The sequence below is a fragment of the Symphalangus syndactylus genome, chromosome 1 (assembly GCF_028878055.3).
Source record: "Symphalangus syndactylus isolate Jambi chromosome 1, NHGRI_mSymSyn1-v2.1_pri, whole genome shotgun sequence".
In the NCBI taxonomy this organism is placed as follows: Eukaryota; Metazoa; Chordata; class Mammalia; order Primates; family Hylobatidae; genus Symphalangus; species Symphalangus syndactylus.
In genome coordinates, this window is record NC_072423.2 from 69,265,260 (window position 1) to 69,272,674 (window position 7,415).

Sequence of the window (7,415 nt, forward strand, 5' to 3'; positions counted from 1 at the left end):
GTTAATATTTCTATCAATTAATTGATAGTATATAGCAATTAATCAATGCATTGATATTCTATTTTATATACCACTCTCTTGTGAATTTGATTAATGTGAGTCAGAATCCGAGAAATATATATACCACTCTCTTATGGATTTGATTAATGTGAGTCAGAATCTGAGAAACTATTCACCTGTGGATGCCCTGACAAGGTCATAATTCTACAAAGAATGGACCCCAGACTGGACAGAGAATAGGCCAGCTCTGTGATGATTTAATGGAACACTCCCTTTGGGAGAGTCTAATGCTTGGAGCAGTTTGGAAAGACACCAAAGATCTTTTTGGATGCTGTCACTAATTTGAGACTTGATTGTGAAATCATTTGTAAACCTGTGGAAGCCTCTCTGCTTACCCAAATAAGGATGTTTTATAGAAATGACAGACTTCAAGTTTGTTTTATAAAACTCTCTTATAGCCCTTGTCCTTTGGTAATAATAACAGAATCATTTTCAGAGAATTCGTAGTTAGCACACATGAATATCATATAGTGGGACATGGTTTCTTGCTCTTGGAGACTATATAATAAATACAACCTCCAGGGCAAACTAAACCTAAACAATATGCTTACATAAGCATGTGCTTATTTAATCACGCATTGCATTTGGATAGGGTTTTACGGTCTCCACATGTGTGCAGACTCACTTGTTCTTTAGGAAGTTAGGATGGGTGGTGTTATAACTGTGATTCTGAAGGTTTAAAATAATCCAACAAGGTCACGTGCTCAGTAATAGAAGATCTAGGTTTCTTGCCGGCAGGTCAGCTCTCTTTCTGTGATTTCACAATAACATTTGAATACGACAATTCTCTTCTGCAGGGCTCCAGCCTCTGTGATGTCCAACATGCTTATGAACGGGTTCCAACATGCTGCAGCTCTATATCCAAGCCTACTCATCCTTCCAACTTACACCTCATATGGTGCACACGAAAAAGACATAAATTTGGCTAACTTTGTGCAACGCAGGAGGGGCTACGTACACTTTCCCACTCTTGAAACTATCCTCTTGACTCTCATGGCTAGAGAAAGCCATCTGATCCCAAGAGTTATCTAGATCCAATATCTGGAGGGTAATTCAAATCAGAACCAATAAAGCAACAAAAGGAGGTAATGAGGAATGAATGCACACCAAGGAATGAGCATGATGTACAGTTGACCACACAGTTTACATAAACATGCAGCACACTGCAAGGAATATAGAGTGAGTTTCTTGGACCAGCTTCAAATTTGTCTACACTAAAATGTAATGAAAGTATGGGACTTCGAATACATTAAGGTAGTCACTCTTAACCCCTAGAGCTTTTCAAAACCATCCATACCCAGGCTTCACTCCAGTTGGACACCCACGCCATTCTAAGGGTCTGATAAGTGACTATTCCTGTTGTTTAAAGCAGGCATTGGCCGGGCACAGTGGTTCATGCCTGTAATCTCAGTGCTTTGGGAGGCCAGGGCAGGAAGATCACTTGAGTCCAGGAGTTGAGACCAGCCTGGGCAACATAGTGAGAACCCTTGAAAACACAGAAAAATTAGCTACTTGGGAGGCTGAGGCAGGAGGGTAGCTTGAGCCTGGGAGGTAGAGGTTGCAGTGAACCGTGATTGTGCCACTGCACTCTAGCCTGTATCAAAAAACAAAAATTAAACTACAAAATGTAAAAAAATAAAGCAGGCATTGGTACCAAATATTTGCATAAGACTCTTTTCCTAATTTAGTGTTTCAGTGTTTTGGCCATTTCTTGATATTATCTACATTTCATTAATCCTGAAGTTTCCCACTTCTCTCTATATACCTACTGAAACACAACAGCACAGTAGTCTTTTATCTTAGTGCGTGATTGTTGAGTCCTCAGATTTAATTATTGTCAGTTGCTTGGTGATAATATCGTGGTGGTGAGAAGAGGCAGCTGGATAATCAGCTTTGCAGGCAAAACAGGATAAATTCCAGGGGCCCTGCCCCCGAGTAGCCACACTGGACCTGTGTGTTCACTCAGAACAGCTCCAAAACCCCTAGTACTTCTGTGTCACCCATTTCCCTACAGTTCCGAGAGAGGCAATCCCATTCAAAAGTGTGCAACCCCTCCCAAATCCTTCTTTGTGACTTACAAAAAAATTCCCAGATTTTCTTTTAAGTATTCATCCCTGATGATAAACAATCTATATTTTTCCCAAAAAGAATGGCCCCATTCTCTGCAGTCACTTGAGGGTTATTAACATGTTCCTTTACAAATCCTATAGACCAAGTGGATTAGCTATAGCCACTTCACAGCTGGGGTCACTGAGGTCCTAGAGAGAAGAGGGAACATGCCCAGCATGTAAGGCGTGATCCACTGATTGGTTAACAGATTCACTGAGTGCTGTGTATTGATTGATGCAATTCTTACAATAGCAACATTATCTTCATTTTACACATGTGGAAAGAGAGGCACAGAGAAGTTGAGTCACTGCATTTGGACCCACAGGTAATAGGTGGCAGCGTGGCCACACACCAGAGCCGTTGCCTGGATTACCATTCTGGGTGTGGAGCCAGGAGTATTCCTGGAGGCTGAAGGAAAGGATCCAGACTCAGTCTGCGGAAATGCTCTGAGTCCTGGCTGCTCCAACATGACCCTTCTCTCCTGCTCACATATTCCTGAAGGAAAACATGGGACTCTGTGATGTTTAATACAATAAAGAATGGGGCTTTTGACTGCAAACCTCTCTAAGGAATGATCATCCAGTAAGGGGTATGCAAAACAGAATTATTAAATAAAGAGGTGGAATGACTTTAATCTACAAATCCCTTCCCCAAGACTGAAAGTGGAGAAAAAGAGACGGGGCTGCTTATTTAACTGTATTTCTAGAAAGCAGGCTCTGATAACCACTTGCTCCTGCCATCTTGGTAAGTAGATTCCTGTACAGAAGAGAAAGAAAGTCATCAAATCCAAATAACTTCAAGCCAGCTCCCAAAGCAAGCCTGGCAAATTGCTCAGCTGACAGCAGGTAAGAGGACTTCCAGGGAGAGGAGCTCAGGGGGCACCTCCCAGCTGGGGCTGCTGGAGTTGGCAAACAGAAATGCCTGACATCCAGCGGCATTTGAATTTCAGATAAACACTGAATAATGTTTGTGTCTAAGTATGTCCCTGTTGTTTAGCAATTCAAATTTAGTGGGGCATCCTGTATTTTATCTGGCAACCCTAATCCCAACACTAAAAAGATAATAAGTACATGGTATAGGTTCCCTAGATGACTAAGCCTTCCTACCTCATTATACCCTGAAGACCTGAAATTCTTTCACTAAAAAGAACATGAAATTCTACATTTACACATTAAATAATGTAGGGAATTAAAATATGTCTGATAGAAATCAAACCAACCAGCCAGGCGCGGTGGCTCACGCCTGTAATCCCAGCACTTTGGGAAGCCAAAGCAGGCGGATCACTGGAGGTCAGGAGTACAGGACTAGCCTGGCCAACATGGCGAAACCTCATCTCTACTAAAAATGCAAAAAGTAGGCGGGCGCTGTAGTCCCAGGTACTTGGGAGGCTGAGGCAGGAGAATGACTTGAACCTGGGAGGTGGAGGTTGCAGTGAGCCAAAATCGCGCCATTGCACTCCAGTCTGCGTGACAGACCAAGATGCCATCTCAAAAAAAAAAAAAAAAAGAGAGAGAGAAAAGAAAAAAGAAATCAAAACAACTTACCAGTAGTGTGAGAGGGATGTTGTTACTGCTGCTGTTTGTCCCTAGTAAAAGGAACAATTAAAAGTTGTTGAAGGCAAGATGCGATGGTGTGCACATGTAGTCCCAGCACTTTGTGAGGCCAAAACAGGAGGACCACTTGAGCCCACAAGTTTGAGACGAGCCTGGGCAACATAGCAAAACCATGATTCTACAAAAAAAAATTTTAAAGCTGGCTGGGTGTGGTGGTGTGTGCCTATAGTCCAAGCTACTCAGGAGGCTGAGGCGGGAGGATCGCTTGAGCCCAGGAGCTGGGGGCTGCAGTGAACCATGAGTGTGCCACTGTACTCCAGCCTGGGTAACAAACAGAGCAAGACCCTGTTTCTTTTTTTTTTGAGATGGAGTCTCACTGTGTTGCCCAGGCTAGAGTGCAGTGGCGCGATCTTGGGTCACTGCAACCTCTGCCTCCACCCCCAGTTCAAGCAATTCTCCTGCCTCAGCCTCCTGAGTAGCTGGAATTACAGGCGCCTGCCACCACGCCCGGCTAATTTTTGTTTTTTGTTTGTTTGTTTGTTTGTTTGTTTGTTTTTGGAGACGGAGTCTCGCTCTGTCACTCAGGCTGGAGTGCAGTGGCGCCATCTTGGCTCACTGCAAGCTCCGCCTCCCGGGTTCAAGTGATTCTCCTGCCTCAGCCTCCTGAGTAGCTTGGACTATAGGCACGCACCACCACACCCAGCTAGTTAAAAAAATTTTTTTTTGTAGAATCATGGTTTTGCTATGTTGCCCAGCCTCCTGAGTAGCTGAGGCTACAGGCGAGTACCACCGTGCCCAGCTGATTTTTTGTATTTTTAATAGAGACGGAGTTTCACCGTGTTAGCCAGGATGATCTCAATCTCCTGACCTCGTGATCCGCCCGCCTCAGCCTCCCAAAGTGCTGGGATTACAGGCATGAGCCATTGCGCCCGGCCTAATTTTTGTATTTTTAGTAGAGATGTGGTTTCATCACGTTGGCCAGGCTGGTCTCCAACTCCTGATCTCAGGTGATCCACCCTCCTCGGCCTCCCAAAATGCTAGAATTACAGGCGTGAGCCACTGCGACCGGCCAAGACCCTGTTTCTAAAAAGAAAAAAGGAAGGAAGAAAGAAAAAGTTGTGTAAAGATGACTGGGCTGGGAATGAAGAGAAACGGGTTCTAGTTCTGCTGCGTCCAACCCTGTAATCAGCTCCACCGGCTGCCACACAGCTTCCTTCCTTCCCCCACACTTCAGCTCAAATCCTGGGAATGGTTCACATATTGGTAACGGCGGAGGAACCAGGGAAGAGGGCCTGAGGTGGAGGATTTCTGTATTTTTGTGTGGCTTGCGGGTTGAAACCAAAATATTGCTTAATATTTAAAAGTGCGTATCTAATTAATACAATTAGATATTTTAACAATTCTATCCACAATATATGCAGCTGTTTTCATTAAAAATAAGAATAATACCTCTCTGTCCCTAAAGAGAGAGCTGGAGAGGAGCGGGTGTCGCCGGCTCTGCCACTAGTGAGCTCCGGGTATCTGATTATTTTCTGAGGGTCAGATTCCTCAGTGTGAAACAAGCTGGACTGAAGACCAGCTGGACTGAAGATCTCTTGGCATTCTAGAACTCTTTGACTTGACAATTCCTCAACAGGCTTTTGTAGGCTGCAGGAATTTCCTAACTCAGAGAAGAGAGTTAGTATCACCACTTAGCTAGTTTCAGCTAGAGGACAAAGTACCTCCAGCTTTACTGCCAAATAACAACCACAAAATGTGGCTGGGCGTGGTGGTTCACACCTGGAGTCCCAGCACTTTGGGAGGCAGAAGGGGTGGATCACTTGAGCCCAGGAGATGGAGACCAGCCAGGTCAACATGGTAAAACCCTGTCTCTGCCAAAAATAAAAAATTAGCCCCTCATGTTGGTGCCTGTTGTCCTAGCTACTCCGGAAGCTGAGGTGGGATGATCGCTTGAGCCGAGGATGTAGAGGTTGCAGTGAGCCAAGATGGCACTACTGCACTCCAGCTTGGGAGAAGGGAGTGAGACTGTCTCAAAAAAAGAAAAATAAGGCCGGGCGCGGTGGCTCACGCTTGTAATCCCAGCACTTTGGGAGGCCGAGGCGGGCGGATCACGAGGTCAGGAGATCGAGACCACGGTGAAACCCCGTCTCTACTAAAAATACAAAAAAAAAAATTAGCCGGGCGTGGTGGCGGGCGCCTGTAGTCCCAGCTACTTGGAGAGGCTGAGGCAGGAGAATGGCGTGAACCTGGGAGGCGGAGCTTGCAGCGAGCCGAGATCGCGCCACTGCACTCCAGCCTGGGTGACAGAGCGAGACTCCATCTCAAAAAAAAAAAAAAAAAGAAAGAAAGAAAAATAAAAACCAAAACCATAAAATGGAAAGGACTGAACCTTAAGTAAAAAAAAAAAAAAAAAAAAAAAAATCTTTATTAAATAATAGCAGCATTCATTCTTCTTCATTAGCAAAACGTGCCAAAGGAGCAGTTGTTCAAAGGCAATTGCCTCTGGCCCGTGCCCACAAGCCTCCTTTTAAAAGGAAATTAACCCTCTGAGTCATGACACAAGCATATTCACGCTCCAAGTGAGGGAGGAGTCAGATAGCATCATAAACCTTCCACCCCAACTGTCTGAACAGGTTCAGAGGATTCTGGAATTACTGCTCTTTGGGCCATTTCCCAGGTGCGAAACTTCCACGCACTCACTGTGTTTACTTGCTTACTGACTGGCCGTAACCATGAGTTCCCTAGGCCTCACACTCTACCCACTGTCAGCTCGTTGTGCAGGTAATAATTCCTCAGTTACCCACATTTATGTTTTGTACCTTAATTATTTCACTCTAAATGTCAACAAAACCCATTAGCAGGTGTCTGACGTTGGTGGAAAGCCTGCAACTCCCGACACTCTAATACTAGGAGTAAAAGAAAACATAATAGCTATTTAAATATGGCCACACCAAATGCATTGAAATGTACAATACAAATTCCAGTGGATCTAAATTGAAAACTTTTGTCAAAAAGTTCAAATCTTTGAAAAGTATATTTAATAACACTTTTTAAAGTTATTAAATTGCAACAGAAAGACTTTGAGTTAGAAGAGCTGAATTGCCTTTAAAGTAACATTAACGATAATAAAAATTCTTATTATTATAAAAATGTTTGGGCTGGGTGTGGTGGCTCACGGCTGTAACTCCAATACTTCGGGAGGCCAAGGCAGGAGAATCGCTTGAGGCCAGGAGTTTGAGAGCAGCCTGGACATTATAGCAAGACCTCACCTTCCGCAAAATTTTAAAAAAATTAGCTGAGCGTGGTGGCACGTGGCTGTGGTTCCAGCTGCTGGGGAGACTGAGGTGGGAAGATCACTTGGGCCCAGGAGTTCCAGGTTGCAGTGGGCTATGATCATGCCATTGCACTTCAGCCTGGGTGACAGAGCAAAACGCTGTCTTTATAATTAAAAAAAAAAAAGCGGGGGCAGCAAAAGCATCCCTTTCCTCTAATAACACAAAGTATTTAACAATATGTTTTGCTCCATTTGTGCTCATGACAGTGGGAGTAATGGTTGGTGAAAATATTATTCAGGAACAAAGAGACCTTTGGTTTCCTCTCACTATAGATCAACACTCAAAATGAAGGGGGAGCACTTTTTTTCTGTTTTCTTTTTGCATCAATGTGAATAACTCACCAAGATCAATTAGTTCC

General features: G+C 44.1%; 1 long non-coding RNA gene across 1 annotated transcript; it reads right to left on the reverse strand.

Annotated features, from left to right (window-relative positions):
- Positions 1 to 2,378: 2,378 nt before the first annotated feature.
- On the reverse strand, positions 2,379 to 5,243 carry LOC129460012 (uncharacterized). The gene is made up of 3 exons (XR_008650122.1): positions 5,172 to 5,243; positions 2,809 to 2,925; positions 2,379 to 2,664 (listed from the first exon to the last, which is right to left on the reverse strand). It is a non-coding gene; the product is annotated as an uncharacterized lncRNA (long non-coding RNA).
- Positions 5,244 to 7,415: the final 2,172 nt, after the last annotated feature.